Source organism: Rana temporaria, chromosome 11, assembly GCF_905171775.1.
Source record: "Rana temporaria chromosome 11, aRanTem1.1, whole genome shotgun sequence".
NCBI lineage: Eukaryota > Metazoa > Chordata > Amphibia > Anura > Ranidae > Rana > Rana temporaria.
In genome coordinates this window covers 90,890,821-90,910,814 of record NC_053499.1, presented here as the reverse complement: position 1 = coordinate 90,910,814, position 19,994 = coordinate 90,890,821, and the positions used below count along the sequence as shown (strand labels likewise).

General features: G+C 44.8%; 1 protein-coding gene and 1 long non-coding RNA gene across 2 annotated transcripts in view; both read left to right on the top strand.

Moving 5' to 3' along the window:
• The window catches only part of LOC120916886 (latent-transforming growth factor beta-binding protein 3-like), a 2,124,401-nt gene that overhangs the window by 1,777,684 nt on the left and 326,723 nt on the right, over nt 1–19,994 (top strand).
• On the top strand, nt 11,586–16,095 carry LOC120916888. The gene is made up of 2 exons (XR_005744113.1): nt 11,586–11,934; nt 15,130–16,095. It is a non-coding gene; the product is annotated as an uncharacterized LOC120916888 (long non-coding RNA).

Genomic DNA, 19,994 nt, shown 5'->3' with positions numbered 1-19,994 from the left:
CATGGAGGGGTCTGAAATTGTCATCGTAGGTGCATGTCCACTGTGAGAGACATAATCAAAAAAAAAAATTCCAGAAATCACAATTTATGATTTTTTAACTATTTATTTGTATGATACAGCTGCAAATAAGTATTTGAACACCTGTCTATCAGCTAGAATTCTGACCCTCAAAGACCTGTTAGTCTGCCTTTAAAATGTCCACCTCCACTCCATTTATTATCCCAAATTAGATGCACCTGTTTGAGGTCATTAGCTGCATAAAGACACCTGTCCACCCCATACAATCAGTAAGAATCCAACTACTAACATGGCCAAGACCAAAGAGCTGTCCAAAGACACTAGAGACAAAATTGTACACCTCCACAAGGCTGGAAAGGGCTACGGGGAAATTGCCAAGCAGCTTGGTGAAAAAAGGTCCACTGTTGGAGCAATCATTAGAAAATGAAAGAAGCTAAACATGACTGTCAATCTCCCTCGGACTGGGGCTCCATGCAAAATCTCACCTCGTGGGGTCTCAATGATCCTAAGAAAGGTGAGAAATCAGCCCAGGACTACACGGGAGGAGCTGGTCAATGACCTGAAAAGAGCTGGGACCACCGTTTCCAAGGTTACTGTTGGTAATACACTAAGACGTCATGGTTTGAAATCATGCATGGCACGGAAGGTTCCCCTGCTTAAACCAGCACATGTCAAGGCCCGTCTTAAGTTTGCCAATGACCATTTGGATGATCCAGAGGAGTCATGGGAGAAAGTCATGTGGTCAGATGAGACCAAAATAGAACTTTTTGGTCATAATTCCACTAACCGTGTTTGGAGGAAGAAGAATGATGAGTACCATCCCAAGAACACCATCCCTACTGTGAAGCATGGGGGTGGTAGCATCATGCTTTGGGGGTGTTTTTCTGCACATGGGACAGGGTGACTGCACTGTATTAAGGAGAGGATGACCGGGGCCATGTATTGCGAGATTTTGGGCAACAACCTCCTTCCCTCAGTTAGAGCTTTGAAGATGGGTCGAGGCTGGGTCTTCCAACATGACAATGACCCGAAGCACACAGCCAGGATAACCAAGGAGTGGCTCTGTAAGAAGCATATCAAGGTTCTGGCGTGGCCTAGCCAGTCTCCAGACCTAAACCCAATAGAGAATCTTTGGAGGGAGCTCAAACTCCGTGTTTCTCAGCGACAGCCCAGAAACCTGACTGATCTAGAGAAGATCTGTGTGGAGGAGTGGGCCAAAATCCCTCCTCCAGTGTGTGCAAAGCTGGTGAAAAACTACAAGAAACGTTTGACCTCTGTAATTGCAAACAAAGGCTAATGTACCAAATATTAACATTGTTTTTCTCAGGTGTTCAAATACTTATTTGCAGCTGTATCATACAAATAAATAGTTAAAAAAATCATACATTGTAATTTCTGGATTTTTTTTTTGATTATGTCTCTCACAGTGGACATGCACCTACGATAACAATTTCAGACCCCTCCATGATTTCCAAGTGGGAGAACTTGCAAAATAGCAGGGTGTTCAAATACTTATTTTCATCACTGTATATATGTGGTTGTACTCTTGATGCTAATAAATATTGTGTTTATTAGATCTGACTGGGAGCATCACCTGGATCACATGCCGATCAGCAAGTCAACAGAGAAGGTTATACAGCATTACTGCTGCTAGGTGACCAGCTGGGGGCTCGGCTCTCTAAAACCAATAGTGCCAGCCTTCCCCTGCATGCACCCATAATGTCACCAGCACTAGGCCCTAATAGACTGCCGCCCCTGCCAAGGAGACAGACGCCAGACCAGCGCTGTCAATAGCAGGGACAGGACAGCTGGGGAACCCCACAATGGCAGAACACCAGGCCCCGGTGGCAAGACAACCTTTGCAACCCTGAAAGTTCTCCCACTGCTTTGGACCCTTATATTTTCTTGGTGTGCTGGTGACCTATATCTCTTGTTTTCTGCCACCCTGGGGGGCCCCAGTATAGTAGGAAGGGAGCTCACGACAGAACATGTAAAAGGGCCCGTTGTGGGATCGTAGTAATGGGCCCCAGGAGATTTTATATATATATATATATATATATATATATATATATATATATATATATATAATTGCATTTTATAGTTGGCCCCCCTACTTTTTTCCCTGTCCCCCCATGTGCCCCCCCTAAATATGAAAGCTGGAGACGCCACTGCCTGTCACACACTAGTTCTATTACAAAGGATGTTTACATTCCTTGTAATAGGAAGAAAAGTGATCCGAAATCAAAAAAAGTGACAAAAAAGTGAAAGAAGAAAAATATGAGCTAAAAAACACAAAAAAATAAACAGCCCTGTCCCTAGAAGCTCGCACTCAGAAGCCAATATGCATGTAAGTCCCCACATATGTAAACACCATTCAAACCACACATGTGAGGTATTGACGCATGCGTTAGAGCGAGAGCAATAATTCTAGCCCTAGACCTCCTCTGTAACTCTGGGAGAGGTAACTGTCAGCGCAGATACAGAGTACATATATGAGTATGGTGATTAGTCCATTGGAAATAGTAGTAACAGGCAGTTCAATGGTTAAAAATGCAGGTGATGTGGCTGTTCAATGGCGGCTGCTGTCCTCAGAGAGCTGACTCTGTGGTAAACAAAAAAGGGGGTAGAGAAAGGAAGCGCCACCTAAGTGCAGTATTAAAGAGGTTCTTTTAATGACACATTGTAAAAAAACACACTTACAAGAAGGTAAGGAAAGAAGGCTCATCTGTAACATCCTGTAGTCCTCATCCCTGATCTGATTCAGGCCAATAGAAGGAGCAGTGGCTCCGAGCGCGTAGCCCAATCAGCCTTTGTTCTCCCTGTTTGACCCTCCTCCCGGAAGTGTTCCTGGGAAGTAATCACGTGACCTGTCACGTGACCTGTGAGGCTGGAACAGACTACATCCTGAAGGCCACAGGACAGGCCTGAAGACTCCACACAATCTGCTTTCTTCACTTCTAAAGCAGCCCATGGATCCGGGATGAGGACTACAGGATGTTACAGATGAGGCTTATTTCCTTACCTTCTTGTAAGTGTGTTTTTTTACAATGTGTCATTAAAAGAACCTCTTTAATACTGCACTTAGGTGGCGCTTCCTTTCTCTACCCCCTTTTTTTCCTCTGTAACTCTGAACTGGTCACCTGTAAAAAAAAAAAAACAAGCATCGCCTATGGATATTTTTATGTCCCGAAGTTTGGCGCCATTCCATGATTGTGTGACAAGTCGGTATCTATTTACTCGGTGTAACATCATCTTTCACATTATCCATAAAAATTGGGCTAACTTTACTGTTTGGTTATTTTTAAATTCATGGACCATGTTTTTTTTTGGGCAAAAAAAAAATGGCGTTAGAATAATTATTGCGCAAATGCCGTTGGAAATCAAATAAAAAATGTCCGCCACTTTATTCCCTAGGGTGTCTGCTAAAAAATTATATATAATGTTTGGGGGTCCTGAGTAATTTCCCAGGAACAAAATATAATTTTTACATGAAGGAGAGAAGTGCCAGAATAGGCGAGGTATGGAAGTGGTTAAAGTGAAATAATAAAAGTGAAATATTCCTTTAAATTTCATACAGGGGGGGAGGGGGGGTACACGCATGTTTCCCGTGCTTAGAACTGTCCCTGTACAAGATGTCATTTCTGAAGTGAAAAAAAAGTAAGTTTAAAGTACTCATGGCTATAAAGAATACAGGCGTTGCTCATTAAAACTACAAAAAAAAATGTATGGGGGTCCCCCCAAATTAAATTACCAGGCCCTTCAGGTCTGGAATGGATATTAAGGGGAACCCCGCCGTAAAAAACCCCAAAAAAATGGCGTGGGGTCCCCCCAAATATCCATACCAGGCCCTTCAGGTCTGGTGTGGATTTTAAGGGGAACTCCACCCCAAATTTAAAAAAAAAATGGCGTGGAGTCCCCCTAAAAATCCACATCAGACCCTTATCCGAGCACGTTAACCTGGCCGGCCGCAGAAAAGAGGGGGGGACAGAGTGCAGCCCCCCCCTCTCCTGAACCGTACCAGGCCACATGCCCTCAACATGGGGAGGATGTCCCCATGTTGATGGGGACAAGGGCCTCATCCCCACAACCCTTGCCCGGTGGTTGTGGGGGTCTGCGGGCGGGGGGCTTATCAGAATCTGGAAGACCCCTTTAACAAAGGGGACCCCCAGATCCTGCCCCCCTGTGTGAAATGGTAATGGGGTACATTGTACCCCTACCATTTTACAAAAAAAAAAGTGACAAAAGTGTGAAAAATGACAGTAGCCGGTTTTTGACAATTCCTTTAATAAAATCTTCTTTCCGCGGTTCCTTCTTCTTCTTTCATTCGGGTTTCTTCCTCTGCTTCTTTCTTGGGTCTTCTCGTCCACATCTTGCCGTCTTGCCGTCTGTGAAGGACTTTTTACCTATATGCTTCAGTGTAATCCTCCCTGCTTGTTTAAGGCTGTTAATGGTATTTACCCTTCTGCAGCCAGTCCTGTTTCAAATGTTAATTGCTCTAGTGTGTTGTGTGGAAAAGCCCTGTGTTTACTGGTTACTGTGATTAGATAAGTGGCTCATGTTAATTATGCTGATTGCTTCATTGTGGTAATTATCTCTCTATATGCGGGGTCGAGCTGTCTAGTTAATTTATTCAGTACAACTAGTAATTAGCGTCACTGATCTCATTGTCTAAAGAAATGTGTCTGATCAGGTTAAACATAGCGGAGCCGAACCGGCTAGATACTGATTAGTTCAAAGAAATATCCTTATTTCAAAGGATCTGTATCGAAGACCCCCCACTGTGTAAGGGGGGCGGAGATTGTCACTGTAACAGTTGTAACCACATATAAGCTCTGTGTTATACCATTAAAAGTCTGTCTGGTTCCAGCAGTAAGCTTGTCTCATGTGTGGATGATTCTGTGATGTTCCGTTATGGGAAGAAGGGACTGGTTGACGGGGATATCATACCAATACTGTCACAATTGGTGGCAGCAGTGGGATTTTCCCTTCTGTTCCCCTTTACATCCGGATTCCAAGCAGACACTGGAAGAACTACTGGAAGTTCGTGGAAGGATTGCTAGCAACAAAACCAAGCGGGTCATCATAGCAGAATTAATAGAGATGGACCAGGAGAACGGGATTGCAGCAACGCCAGCAGTACAAGAGATGGAGACACCAGTGATTCAGGAAGAGGAATCACCAGCCAACAAGCTAATGAGAGAGAAGCTAGCATGGTTCGGGCCGAACCCAACGCCGGATATGGTGCTGAAAGTGATGGACCGGTTAGCGGAGGAGGCTAAACAAATAAGAGACACAGAACTACAGAAGGCTAAACAAATAAGAGATGCTGAACTACAGGAGGCTAAACAAATAAGAGACGCAGAACTACAGAAGGATAAACAAATAAGAGACGCAGAGCTACAGTTAAAACTGGCAGCAGTCCAACAAGCAGCCGCACATTCTCCGAACAGTGAGTACAGCACAGCAGACGCAAGGAAGATTCCGTTTAGCGCTTTTAAAGCTTTTGATGAAAAGGACTGTGAGATTGATAACTACCTGGCAGATTTTGAGCGACAATGTAACCTGCACCGAATAGCTAGAGGAGAGTGGGTTGCAATATTGTCAGGCAAACTGTCAGGCAAAGCTTCTGATGCTTTCCGGACCGTGCCAGATCAGGATATCCATAGCTACGCCCGGGTTAAAGAAGCGCTCCTGGCTCGTTATGCAGTAACCCCAGAGTCCCACCGACAGAAGTTCAGGGACTCACGCAAAACCACGAAAGACTCTTACGCGGAATGGGCATGCCAGTTATCCCTGTCGGCCTCTAACTGGGTTAACAGCAGCCAGGCCACCACCGCAGAGGACATTTTGCAACTAATGCTCCTGGAGCAATTTTACAATCACATCCAGACGGATGTCAAAGACTGGGTGAGAGATCGCAGGCCCATGACTCTACCAGAGGCCGCAAAGTTGGCGGATGAATATGCGGATACTCGCAAGACGAACCAGGTCACACCACAGGTACAACCTCCACGACCAACGGCACCCTCACACCCACCAGCCGCTAGATACCAACCTCCTAACAGACCGGTGACATCTAGCCCTCGCTATCCACGCCAGGAGGACAACGAACAACGCTGCTTCCGGTGCAAACAGCTGGGTCACTTCAAGCAGAATTGCCCCATGAATGACAACACCAGGTCAAATTGGTCTCAACCTGGGTACCGCCCACCAGCAGCAGCCCATTGTGTAGACTCGGCTTGGGATCCCCAGGAGCTGGGTCAGGAAGAACCATTGGGCACCCCTTACGAAGCCCTCATGGTACAATCTGTTATTACGGACAACAGGGAACACCATTGTCAGCTGGTCATGGGTGACAGCCATGAGCCGGAGGGGCCCTGGAGGGAGCTGGGCAGAAAGAGGCACCGCCGGCTACCCCCCAAGAAGAAGAGGTCCTGGAAGCTGTATAATCAGCTGACCTGGGAGGAGAAGAAGCGACTGGAGGAGAGGGCCGAGATGTTCACCAAGGGCCCACCGGTGGCCCCTTACACCACCACCCAGTTCCTGATGATGAAGGACCACATGGAGAGCCTGCAGGACATGAGCAAGCAGGATCTGATCCGTGCGTACATAGAGCTGGAGGAGTGCATAAGCCGCATGGAGGAGGAGAACAACCACCTGAGGTCACAGCGGGCTGACCCCCCCAGGCTCCATGAACTGGAGATGGAGCTGGAGAAGCTCAAAGAGGAGAACCGGCGGCTGCGAAGGGAGCAGAGGGTGGCTGACCCTATGGGGCCCTGATCCCCCCCCCCCCGGACTCTGAGCACCAGTGCTACAGCATTTCAACAGATATAACTTTTTCTTTTTTTTTTATGAATCTCCTGTGATTGTCACTTCAGAGCCATAACCTGCTCCCTCCCATAGCGGGACACCTAGATGGCGGCGCACAGACCCATTCGCCGTCTTCACACTGACTTCTGGTGACTCTGCAGATCACACAAAGACTTGGGGACTGAACGGCGTGTGACCTGACGACCCGGTGGCATACCTGAGTCGGAAGCAGTTGCCAAGGGAGGTCAGTCACGCCAAACGGAGTTAACCTCGGACTAAAAGCTCTGAACCCGTCAACCCTACTGGACCAGGAAAGGTCCAACCGGGTTGCCGGAAGTAGGGAGAAAAAGGGGGGCCATTGTGAAGGACTTTTTACCTATATGCTTCAGTGTAATCCTCCCTGCTTGTTTAAGGCTGTTAATGGTATTTACCCTTCTGCAGCCAGTCCTGTTTCAAATGTTAATTGCTCTAGTGTGTTGTGTGGAAAAGCCCTGTGTTTACTGGTTACTGTGATTAGATAAGTGGCTCATGTTAATTATGCTGATTGCTTCATTGTGGTAATTATCTCTCTATATGCGGGGTCGAGCTGTCTAGTTAATGTATTCAGTACAACTAGTAATTAGCGTCACTGATCTCATTGTCTAAAGAAATGTGTCTGATCAGGTTAAACATAGCGGAGCCGAACGGGCTAGATACTGATTAGTTCAAAGAAATATCCTTATTTCAAAGGATCTGTATCGAAGACCCCCCACTGTGTAAGGGGGGGCGGAGATTGTCACTATAACAGTTGTAACCACATATAAGCTCTGTGTTATACCATTAAAAGTCTGTCTGGTTCCAGCAGTAAGCTTGTCTCATGTGTGGATGATTCTGTGATGTTCCGTTATGGGAAGAAGGGACTGGTTGACGGGGATATCATACCAATACCGTCACACCGTCTTCTCCCATCTTCTTCTCTGTCCGTCGACCTTCTCGTCCACATCTTCTTGATCTTCTGGGTGCTGCGCTTGAAATTGAAGATCCCGCCGTGTTCCCACTCCTGGGACCCGCCCCCCTCTGACGCCACAGGTTAACTCATCTGCAAGTCCGCGTGTGGCATATGTGGGGCGGGGTCACATGAGTGTGACACGGCGGGAACTTCAATTGGAAGCTGCAGCGGCTTCTTCTCCGGACAGCGCGCTTGAAATTGAATTCCCCCGCCGTGTGCCGCTCTGTGACCCCGCCCCCCTCTGACGCACATGACCTTCTAAGGAGTTTACTTGTGGCGTCAGAGGGGGGCGGGTCCCAGGAGCGGAACACGGCGGCCAATTCAAATTCAAGCGCGCCGTCCGGGGAAGAAAAAGATGTGGACGAGAAGGCTGGCGGACCGAGAAGAAGACAGGAGAAGACACAAGATGCGGACGAGGAGGCCGACGGAAGGAGAAGAAGATAGGAGAAGACAGCGGGCAGACGACAAGGCTGAAGGACGGAGAAGACAGGAGAAGACACCGGGCAGATGAGAAGGCTGAAGGACGGACGGAGAAGATAGAACACGTCGGGCAAGATGTAGACGAGAAGACCCAAGAAAGAAGCAGAGGAAGAAACCCGAATGGAAGAAGAAAAGAAGATTTTAATAAAAGATTTGTCAAAAACCGGCTACTGTCATTTTTAACACTTTTGACATTTTTTTGGGGTGAAATGATAGAGGTACAATGTACCCCATTACCATTTCACATAGGGGGGGCCAGGATCTGGGGGTCCCCTTTGTTAAAGGGGTCTTCCAGATTCTGATAAGCCCCCCGCCCGCAGACCCCCACAACCACCGGGCAAGGGTTGTGGGGATGGGGCCCTTGTCCCCATCAACATGGGGACATCCTCCCCATGTTGAGGGCATGTGGCCTGGTGCGGTTCAGGAGAGGGGGGGCCGCACTCTGTCCCCCCCTCTTTTCTGCGGCCGGCCAGGTCAACGTGCTCGGATAAGGGTCTGGTGTGGATTTTTAGGGGGACTCCACGCCATTTTTTTTTTAAATTTGGGGTGGAGTTCCCCTTAAAATCCACACCAGACCTGATTTGCCGGGAACCGCACGTCTTTTTTTTTTTTACGGCGGGGTTCCCCTTAATATCCATATCAGACCTGAAGGGCCTGGTAATTTAATTTGGGGGAACCCCTACACATTTATTTTTTTGTTTTATGAATTAATCCTGTCAGAATTGTCAGCGCCGACAATTCATTATAGCCGCGTGTGAATTTTAAATGGCTTTTTTTCCTTCTGAATGTCACTTTGTGCAGGGGCAGTTCTAAGTGCAGGAAAAATGCGCTATTTCACATGCTGACATTACACCCCCCCTAGGTACGAAATTTAAAGGAATATTTCACTTTTATTGTTTCACTTTAAGAATTATTAATTTCACTGCTCCCGAAAAAACGGCCGTTTAAAAAAATAAATAAAAACATTGATACATGTTCCCTGGGGCAGGACTGAGGTCCCCAAACACTTTTTAGGACAAAACTTGCAGATTAGCCTTTAATAATAATACTTTTGATTTCTCCCATAGACTTCTATAGGGAGATCGGCGCGGCTTTACATATTACTTTCAATGCGCCGGCTGCTACGCTGGTTCATGCGCCTAATTAAGGCTTCACCCGGAGTACTAATTAACGCATGAACCAGCGCAGCGCACAGAGCATAGTAAATCAGCCCCTATGTCCGAAGGCAGAATCCTCATGTCCTCTTACATCAATTTGATAGAATTTGGTAAATGTATGGACTGAAGACCAAGTTGCAGCTTTAGGCCTCGTACACACGACAGAGTTTCTCGGCAGAATTCACCGAGAAACTCGGTCAAAACCCGGATTCTGCCGAGAAACTCTGTCGTCTGTACAGTTTTGGCTCGATGGAGCCGCCGAGGAGCTCGACGAGAAAATAGAGAACATGTTCTCTATTTTCTCGTTGTTCAATGGGAGAAGGTGGCCCGCCGAGCTCCTCGGCGGCTTCATCCCAAAACTCGATGAGGAACTCGACGTGCCAAGCACGTCGAGTTCCTCTGTCGTGTGTACAGGGCCTTACAGATCTGAGCCAGCGAAGCCTGGTGATGCACTGCCCATGAAGCACTCATAGCTCTGGTCGAGTGCGCCTTAACAGAAAAAGGAGGAACTTTGTTCCTTAAATCATAAGCTTGAATAATTACTTGTTGAATCCACTGAGAAATAGTGGATTTTGATGCCGCTTGTCCCTTCTTGGCAAAATAAACAAAACTGTTTTACGTATCTGAGCGGGTTGCCTGCAGATACACTTTTACTGCTCTCATTACATCTAGAGAGTGCAATAACTTTTCCTCCGCTGTCCGTGGATCAGGTAATAAGGAAGGCAGAAAAATATCTTAAAACAAATGTGCCTATCGACCATTTGAAGTGAGTCTTTTGGGAGACTTTAAACCCCTGTGCTCGGAGAGACCGCTGTGATAACGGTCACCCACCTTCGGTAAGGAGACTACATTACCACTATTTGGGTGTTTTACTGGTGGAAGAAGATTCCCCTTTTCACACATTCAATTTTTGTGCACCGATGTGAATCACAGTATATGGACTTTTTTGCCTCTTTGGCCTATAATTTCTACTCACAAATTTGGAATTTTTTTCACTACTTATATTTATTTTGTATCATGTTGTAATATTGGTTTAACTCATGTTCAGCCATTTATTCACACTTGTGTTCATACATCAGGTTTATCACAGTTTATTCACGTTTAGGCTGCATTCACACCTAGGGGATTACCGGTGTTTTTCGGCGTTTTGTCTTGCGCGTTTGCGCGCGTTTGCGTGTGTTTGCATATAGCGACGTACGACGTTTTTTTTATTTTTATTTTTTTATTTTGCCCAATAGGAAAAAATATCACCTCTGTCATCATTTGTTGCTATGATCGGAATATTTTTTTCCTCTTCCTGGGTGAAAATTCCTCTTCCGGGTCATCCTTGTTCTTTCGACTCCATTTACATTTATTACTCAGAAGCGAAAATGAGTGATGATGAGATTGCCTTGTTCATGGCAGCAGCCACTACAACCGCATATCTTCTAAACGAGAGACAGAGAAAAAGGAAGAGGCCACGCCGATATTGGATACACCCCGTCATTGCTGGTCGGGAAGAAAGAGGGCAATTTTGGGTGATGTACAATGACCTATGTGACCATGAAGAGAAATTTCAGGACTACACCAGGATGTCCATAAAAAGGTTAGTTAAAATTATCTGGATTCATTCTTTTTGACATTTGTACCATTTGCCACCTTTTCTTCAAGTCAAACCCGAACACTTTAGTGGTGCACAGCTATTTTTTTTAATAGTCTAAACTATACATATATTTTGCTATTATCTAACATTTCAAATCATAAGAAGATAATAACAGATTCCCCCTTTACATCAGAGTCCCCCTTTACATCAGAGTCCACAGAGTCCCCCTTTACATCAGAGTCACCCTTTGACATCTGAACTCACAGAGTTCCCTTTCACTGTAAGGGGGGACTCTGCAGACTCTGATGTAAGTGAGAACTCTGGGAACTCTGACATAAGGGATGCTCTGGGAACCATGATTTAAGGGGGGACACTGAAAACTCTGATGTATGGAGAGGACTCTGATGTAAGGGATAACACTGTGGTCTCTGGTGTAAAGGGGAACTCTGATGTAAGGTGTGCTCTGAGAACCCTGATTTACCTTAGTGTACTCACTCAGAGGCAGGAGAGAGAAGGGGGGGGACTTCAGTCAGACAGGGATGGATGGTGAGCTCACTCACCCCTTGGCAGTTAGCACCTCTCATCCAGGTGTATCTGAGGCTGCTGGGTTTTACATTTCCGGCCCCCGCAGCCAGTAACCCTGCAGCCATAGTCTGGTCTGAAAAATGTGTCAGAGTTTCAGGCAGTCTGAAACCCGGACACATGATTCCAAACCCGAACTGTCCGGGTGAATCCTGGACAGGTGGCAACCCTAGTACCATTCCATCTTCAATTAAAAATCCCATTTTTCTTTACAGCTTTGATGAGTTGCTGGAATTACTCAGCAGCAGATTGCAGAGGATGGACACCTACTTCCGCAATAGCATACCCCCTGTGGAGCGACTTATCATCACACTGAGGTAATTTATATTTTTCCAAAATATAATGCTAATATACGTCCATTTTTAATTGATCAAAACTTATTCTATATCCTTGCTATAATACCAGAAAAAGTAAAAAAATACAGATGATGAAAAACCGAAATACAGCTATATTTTATTGACTAAAAGGACTCCAATTATGTTTAGCCAAGTCGCATAACCGCGCATTTAATTACAACAAAAAAGGTCGGGTCCATCAGCTGACAAGGTCTTGGTCTGCTTATAGACTATTGCATGCATTACACAATATTAATATTTTCATATATGCATCAAATAAAACCAAACACAATTTTTATAAGATCAAAAAAAATTAATTATTCTTAAAAGTGCAAACATTGGGTAGATCTTTAGGTTCTTTTATTCTTTATTTCGATCTTGCAGAAAATTAACATTGCAATATAACAAAATGTGTTTACATATGATGGTATGTTTGCAAGGAGTCCTCTCCCTCGTGTGGTGACATCACCACATGCATGGCTTGGCCAAAATGTGACCAGCTGGAGTTGGGGGTGTCATCTGTTGGCCAACGAGAAGGTGGTGGTGGTGGTGTTGGTATTGGTGGAGGATTGTACGTTGGTTGTCTCTGGAGATGGGGGTAAGTCGAAGAAGTTGTTGTCGTCGTCAGAGGAGGGTTAGTAGAAGGTGGTGTCTGAAGATGAGGGTAAGCTGAAAGTGTTGTTGTCGTCCGAGGAGGGTAAGCAGAAGGTGGTGGCTGAAGATGAGGGTAAGTTGAAACTGTTGTGTTCAGAGGAGTGTGAGTGGAAGGTGTTGTTGGCAGATGAGGGAAATGAGAAGTCGTCAGAGGAGGGTAAGTACGAGGTGGTGGTGTTGGTTGAGGTGGATGGGTGGGAATATGTGGTGCTGTCCAAAGGGGAACGGGTGGTGCTGAGAGATGCTGCGTGAGTAGATTAGCGTAGGGGCCATAGGGTGGTGGAGGTTCAGAGATTTGATCGGCTTCAGTTGGTGGGATAAATGTGGCTATGTACCAGTGGCGGACCGTCCATAGGGGCGCCTGGGTGCCGCCCCCCCCCCACCCCACAGCCACTAACAAAAGAAAATGAAAAAAAAATGAAAAAAAACATTTTTTTTGGCCCTTTAAGAAAAAAAAGGTCCTTTAAGTGTTCGGGGCGGGCTCTGGGCGCCGGGAACAGTGCGATATTAAGGCATAGGCATCATTGAAACGTCCTGCCAATGCTCCTGCCAATGCTCCACTCCAGCCAATCACATCGATCCTGTGTCTCTCCAGCCACTCACATTGGTTCCTTCTGCACTGCTAGGAAATGAGCAGTGCTTTTCCCGGACGGGCGGCTGTGTCACTTTCAGTTTCAGTTCTCTGGCTCCAGGACATGGAGGTAAGTAAATTATTCTTATTAAAACCCTTTATTTATTCTTTTAACCCAGTGTCTGTCCAGTGTCCACCCCATCCACATAGAGCAGCACCTTGTGCTGGATGTATTGTCAGCTTGTGATCGAGAGTGGAGAGTGGAGGGGGGGCCATGCTTCACCCGATCTGTGCTGGGAGCCTTCATTACATTATCTCCTGTGTGTGAGTGCTTCCTGCTCTGCGACCTACAGCCATGCTTTACAAGTCTCTTATATCTGTCTCTCTCTCTCTCTCTCTCTGTCCCTCAGTCTCTCTCTCTCTCTCTCTGTCCCTCTCTCTGTCTGTGTATGTCTGTCTCTCTCTCTGTCCCTCTGTGTCTCTCTCTCTCTCTCTGTCCCTCTCTCTATCTGTCCCTCTCTCTCTCTCTCTCTCTCTCTTTCTCTATCTATCTATCTAATTATCTATCTATCTATCTATCTGTCTGTCTGTCTGTCTGTCTGTCTGTCTGTCTGTCTGTCTGTCTGTCTGTCTGTCTATTTATCTATCTATCTATCTATCTATCTATCTATCTATCTATCTATCTATCTGTCTGTCTGTCTGTCTGTCTGTCTGTCTGTCTGTCTGTCTGTCTGATTATCTATATATCTATCTAATTATCTATCTATCTAATTGTCTGACTATCTATATATCTAATTATCTATCTAATTATCTGTCTATCTATCTATCTATCTATCTATCTATCTATCTATCTATCTATCTATCTATCTATCTATCTAATTATCTGTCAGATAGATAGATAGATAGTCAGACAGATGATTAGATAGCTAGATAATCAGATAGATAATCAGATAGATAGATAATCAGATAGATATTCAATCTATCTATCTATCTATCTATCTATCTATCTATCTATCTATCTATCTATCTGTCTGTCTGTCTGTCTGTCTGTCTGTCTATCTGATTATCTATCTGATTATCTATCTATCTATCTATCTATCTATCTATCTATCTATCTATCTATCTATCTATCTATCTATCTATCTATCTATCTATCTATCTATTTATCTGTCCTATCCAATCTATCCCTCTGTCTAAATGCAGGTCACATTGTCTGTGAGTGACATTGGGGGGGGGGCTTGGTTGGGGTTTTGTTTGCGCCCCCCAAAAAAATGGAACACCAGCCGCCACTGCTATGTACCTTATGGTACATGCCAACATAAGTGTCTGGAGTTGTTGGGGTACCTTGTCCATTAACTCCCCCAGACATTTAGCCGATATTTGCCCATACGAACAATTACTGTTCATTCTGTCCGACATATTGGACATGATGTCCAACATTCTATCAAGTGCTGGATCCGGAGCTGGAGCTTTCCTTCTGATCCCTCTTGCAGGTCCACGAGGAAAGACCCTTGTCGCTGAATCATCTTCTACAAGCAGTGTAGCCGATGTGGACCGCAAAGGATTAGAAGCTTGGCTTTCCGGCTCCTGAACCGCCATAGCCTGATCAAACTAGAATTGTCAATGTTCTCAGGTTCTGTTGGAACAGCTTCCTCCCAGCAGTTTTCAGTACTGAAAATAGAAATGAGTTATTCAAAAATAATTTTTAACATTTAGTTTACTGACCTCAGTACAGATAATAATTTACCTCCCCAAAGCCAGCACTGGTCTTAAGAACTCCAGTTCTTTTGAATATATATATTCTTTGGATGTACATGCTGCTGATCCACTCCTGTGTTGCCGTTGTAGCCTCAGTTGACGAGTGAAGGCGTCACGGATGCTTTTCCACTTTGATTTGAGCATTTTTACTGTAAAAAAATAAAATAAAATAATATATATTATTTTCTTTGTAGGTATCTATCAACTGGACAATCCATAGCAAGTCTACATTACGCCTTCCGTATAGGAAAGTCTACTGCCAGCTACATAATCCGTGACACCAGCTGTGCAATTTGGGAAGTGCTAAAGGAAATTGTTTTCAAAAACCAACAGCAGAGGAATGATCACAGATTTCGGAAGTATTCTGGCAACGCTGCAACTTCCCAAATTGTCTAGGAGCGATTGATGGGAAACACATTAGGATTGTGAAGCCCATGGCTAGTGGAAGACAGTATTTCAACTATAAAAAATACTTTTCCTTTGTGTTGATGGCTGTGGCTGATGCCAATTATTATTTCCGATACATCGACATTGGGTCATATGGAAGCAGCGCGGACTCCGCTATTTTTGGGAACTCTTCTTTTGGCCAAATGCTACGTTCGGATAATCTGGACCTTCCGGAAAGTAGTCCACTCCCGGGCACAAATGGCACTCCCCTACCCAGTGTTTTTGTGGGTGATGAGGCCTTTGCTCTGAGCACACATCTCCTACGGCCTTATTCGGGCCATAATCTGACCGAGGAGAAAAGCGCCTAACCAGAGCACATCGGGTAGTTGAATGTGCTTTCGGTATATTGGCAAATAAGTGGCGGGTTCTACACACTCCGATTGTACTCAACATGCAGAATGCCATCAGTGCTGTGAAAGCTGCGTGTGCCTTGCACAACTTTGTAAGGCAGTGTGATGGTTTTGATTATGAGGAGCCAGTCAATGAGAATCTGGAAAGAGCTCATTGGACTGGTGTACGTGGGAACACACAGGGTACACATGTCCGTGATCAGTATGCGGCATACTTCATGTCTCCTGCAGGACAGGTCCCATGGCAGCTGGATTCGATTTAATCTTTTTTCTTTTTTTTAACCACTGTACTGTATGCTATGCTTTTTTGGTGAACTATACCTTTTCCTATGCTGTTTAGAGAAAATAAAACAATAAGATTGATGTATTAAGAAGTCTCATGTTTATTTTATTTTGATACATTTTTATCTTTGGGTTCAGTATCACTACGATATTAAATAGGGGTCAGAGTGTGCCATTAGTGACATGCTGACAATTGTATACTTATTTTATGCATTTTTTGTGGGGTTTACAAATGTAACAAATAAAGGGCCTGTACCTGTACGTGCCCGCCTAGACGTGGGTTGGGGGTCCGATCGGGACCCCCCGGTACATCCGGCGGTTCCCGTGGCTCTGCGTGTCACTTCCTCCTCCTGTGTAAACACAGGAAGAGGGAAGTGATGTCTCCACTTGGCGGTATTTTAAACCGCCGCTGAGGAGAGATCACATCACAGAGTCTGCACAACACTACACTGACACCAGTACACAAACCCCTTTTGATCACCAATCCACCCCCCTGTCACAGTGTCACTGAATGCAGTGATCATATATGTACTGATCACTGCATTTAGTGTCAGTTAGTGTAAGGTCCAGGGTAGGCCCCGCCCCCCCCTTAATAAAGTTTGAAGCCCTTGATCACCGCCCTAGTTAACCCTTTTCACTACCTATTGCCAGTGTCAGAAGCGATCATTTTTCTGATCACTGTATAGTGCCGCTGTTGTCGCTAGGTAGATATATGTATTTTTTTTTATTTTTTATATTAATCACTTAAGCCCCGGACCTTTAGGCAGCTAAATGCCCAGGCCAGGTTTTGCGATTCGGCACTGCGTTGCTTTAACAGACAATTGCGCGGTTGTGCGACGTGGCTCCCAAACAAAATTGGCGTCCTTTTTTCCCCACAAATAGAGCTTTCTTTTGGTGGTATTTGATCACCTCTGCGTTTTTTATTTTTTGCGCTATAAACAAAAATAGAGCGACAATTTTGAAAAAAATGAATTATTTTTTACTTTTTGCTATAATAAATATCCCCCAAAAACATATATAAAACATTTTTTTTTCCTCAGTTTAGGCCAATACGTATTCTTCTACCTATTTTTGGTAAAAAAAAATCGCAATAAGCGTTTATCGATTGGTTTGCGCAAAATTTATAGCATTTACAAAATAGGGGATAGTTTTATTGCATTTTTATTAATTTTTTTTTTTTACTACTAATGGCGGCGATCAGCGATTTTTTTCGTGACTGCGACATTATGGCGCACACTTCGGACAATTTTGACACATTTTTGGGACCATTGTAATTTGCACAGCAAAAAATGCATTTAAATTGTTACATAGTTAGTCAGGTTGAAAAAGACACAAGTCCATCCAGTTCAACCACAAAAAATAAAAAAACAAAATAAAAAACACAGTAAAATCCTATACACCCAACTCCATACCCACAGTTGATCCAGAGGAAGGCAAAAAACCCCAGCAGAGCATGATCCAATTTGCTACAGCAGGGGAAAAAATTCCTTCCTGATCCCCCGAGAGGCAATCGGATTTACCCTGGATCAACTTTACCTACAAATCTTAGTACTCAGTTATATTCTGTACATTTAGGAAAGAATCCAGGCCTTTCTTAAAGCAATCTACTGAGCTGGCCAGAACCACCTCTGGAGGGAGTCTGTTCCACATTTTCACAGCTCTTACTGTGAAAAAACCTTTCCGTATTTGGAGGTGAAATCTCTTTTCCTCTAGACGTAAAGAGTGCCCCCTTGTCCTCAGTGTTGACCGTAAAGTGAATAACTCAACACCAAGTTCACTGTATGGGCCTCTTATATATTTGTACATGTTGATCATATCCCTCCTTATTCTCCTCTTCTCAAGAGTGAATAAATTTAGTTCTTCTAATCTTTCCTCATAGCTAAGCTCCTCCATTCCTCTTATCAGTTTGGTTGCCCTTCTCTGCACTTTCTCCAGTTCTCCAATGTCCTTTTTGAGAACTGGTGCCCAAAACTGAACTGCATATTCCAGATGAGGTCTTACTAATGATTTGTACAGGGGCAAAATTATATCTCTGTCTCTGGAGTCCATACCTCTCTTAATACAAGAAAGGACTTTGCTCGCTTTGGAAACAGCAGCTTGGCATTGCATGCCATTATTGAGCTTATGATCAACTAAAACCCCCAGATCCTTCTCCACTACAGATCCCGCCAGTTGTACTCCCCCTAGTATGTATGATGCATGCATATTCTTAGCCTCCAAGTGCATAACTTTACATTTATCTACATTAAACTTCATCTGCCACTCAGTCGCCCAATTAGACAGAGCATTGAGGTCGGCTTGTAAATTGGAGACATCCTGCAAGGACGTTATTCCACTGCATAGCTTGGTGTCATCTGCAAAGACAGAAATGTTACTTTTGATCTCAGACCCAATATCATTTATAAATATATTGAAAAGTAAGGGTCCCAGCACTGAACCTTGGGGTACACCGCTGATAACCTTGGACCATTCAGAGTAAGAATCATTAACCACGACTCTCTGAATTCTGTCTTTCAGCCAGTTTTCTATCCATTTACAAACTGATATATCTGATAAATTGCATTGTTTATTGTGAAAATGACAGTTGCAGTTTGGGAGTTAACCACAGGGGGCGCTGTAGGAGTTAGGGTTCACCTAGTGTGTGTTTACAACTGTAGGGGGGTGTGGCTGTAGGACTGACTTCATCGATCGAGTCTCCCTTATAAAAAGGATCACTCGATCGATACGCCGCCACAGTGAAGCACGGGGAAGCCGTGTTTACATACGGCTCTCCCCGTTCTTCAGCTCCGGGGAGCGATCGCAACGGAGCGGTTATAAATGAATAGCCGCGCCGTCGTCCCGGATCGCTCCCCGAGGGAATCCGCCCGCCGCACGCAGCGGGGGGGGCCCGATCGGACCCCCCACCCGCTAGAAGGCAAGGACGTATATATACGCCCTTCTGCCTGTCCGTGCCATTTTGCGGACGTGTATAGTCGTGCGGCGGGCGTTAAGGGGTTAAAGACATGTGGCTGAATGAATTTTGGCCTTAATGTTTGGCAAAAATGTTGTTCTTTTTATTTTTCCTATAAGAAAAAGTAAAAAATATATATATTTTTTTTTAAATTTCGCTATATTTTTGTATATAGCGCAAAAACTAAAAATCGCAGAGGCGATCAAATACCACCAAAAGTAACCTCTGTTTGTGGGAAGAAAAGGATGCGAATTTGGTTTGGGAGCCACGTCGCACGACCGCGCAATTGTGTGCCGAATTGTACAAAACCACTTGGGACATTTAGCAGCATATTGGTACGGTAATAAGTGCTTAATGTAATATAAAACAATCATCCTATTTTTTTTCCCTATGGGCATTTTGCAGTTCAGTTATGTTTGCTGGAGTTTACCTTTGCTTCTCTGGTCCTCTATGTGTGCCCAGTTGGTGTAGACTTCACTCCCAATCTGACTCCATGCCTTCCACCGGGTGGTTTGCAGCTTATACCCCGGATCCCTAGTGTCATAAAGACAGGGGTGCTGCTTCACCATCCTTATGAACTTCTCCGGGTCCAAGAGAGTCACAGTCTCATCAAGTTCAGCCTCCATGCTCCTTCACTTTTATCATGTATTTGGTAAAATGGTGATTTTAGAACTTCCTGTAAAATAATGTAATTTCCTGTATTTCATTTGAGCTGAATGGGTGTTAAAACGCTCGAAAAAACGCTTGTTGTCGCGCTATACGCTCAAATCGTGCGTTTCCCATTACTTTCTATGGGGAAAAAAAAACGCTCAAATACGCCGCAATCGCGCGATTCGCGCGACAAAAAAAGGTCCGGGACTTGTTTGAGCTTCACGCGATCGGCGTTTCGGCGTTCAGCGTTAAGATGTGAACAGTCACCATAGACATTAATGTTATTTCATCCCTCCGGCGTATTGTAGCGTCGCACTTCAGGCATAAAACGCCTAGGTGTGAATGGGCACTTAGCGCTGTACCTTGTTATATACTGTAT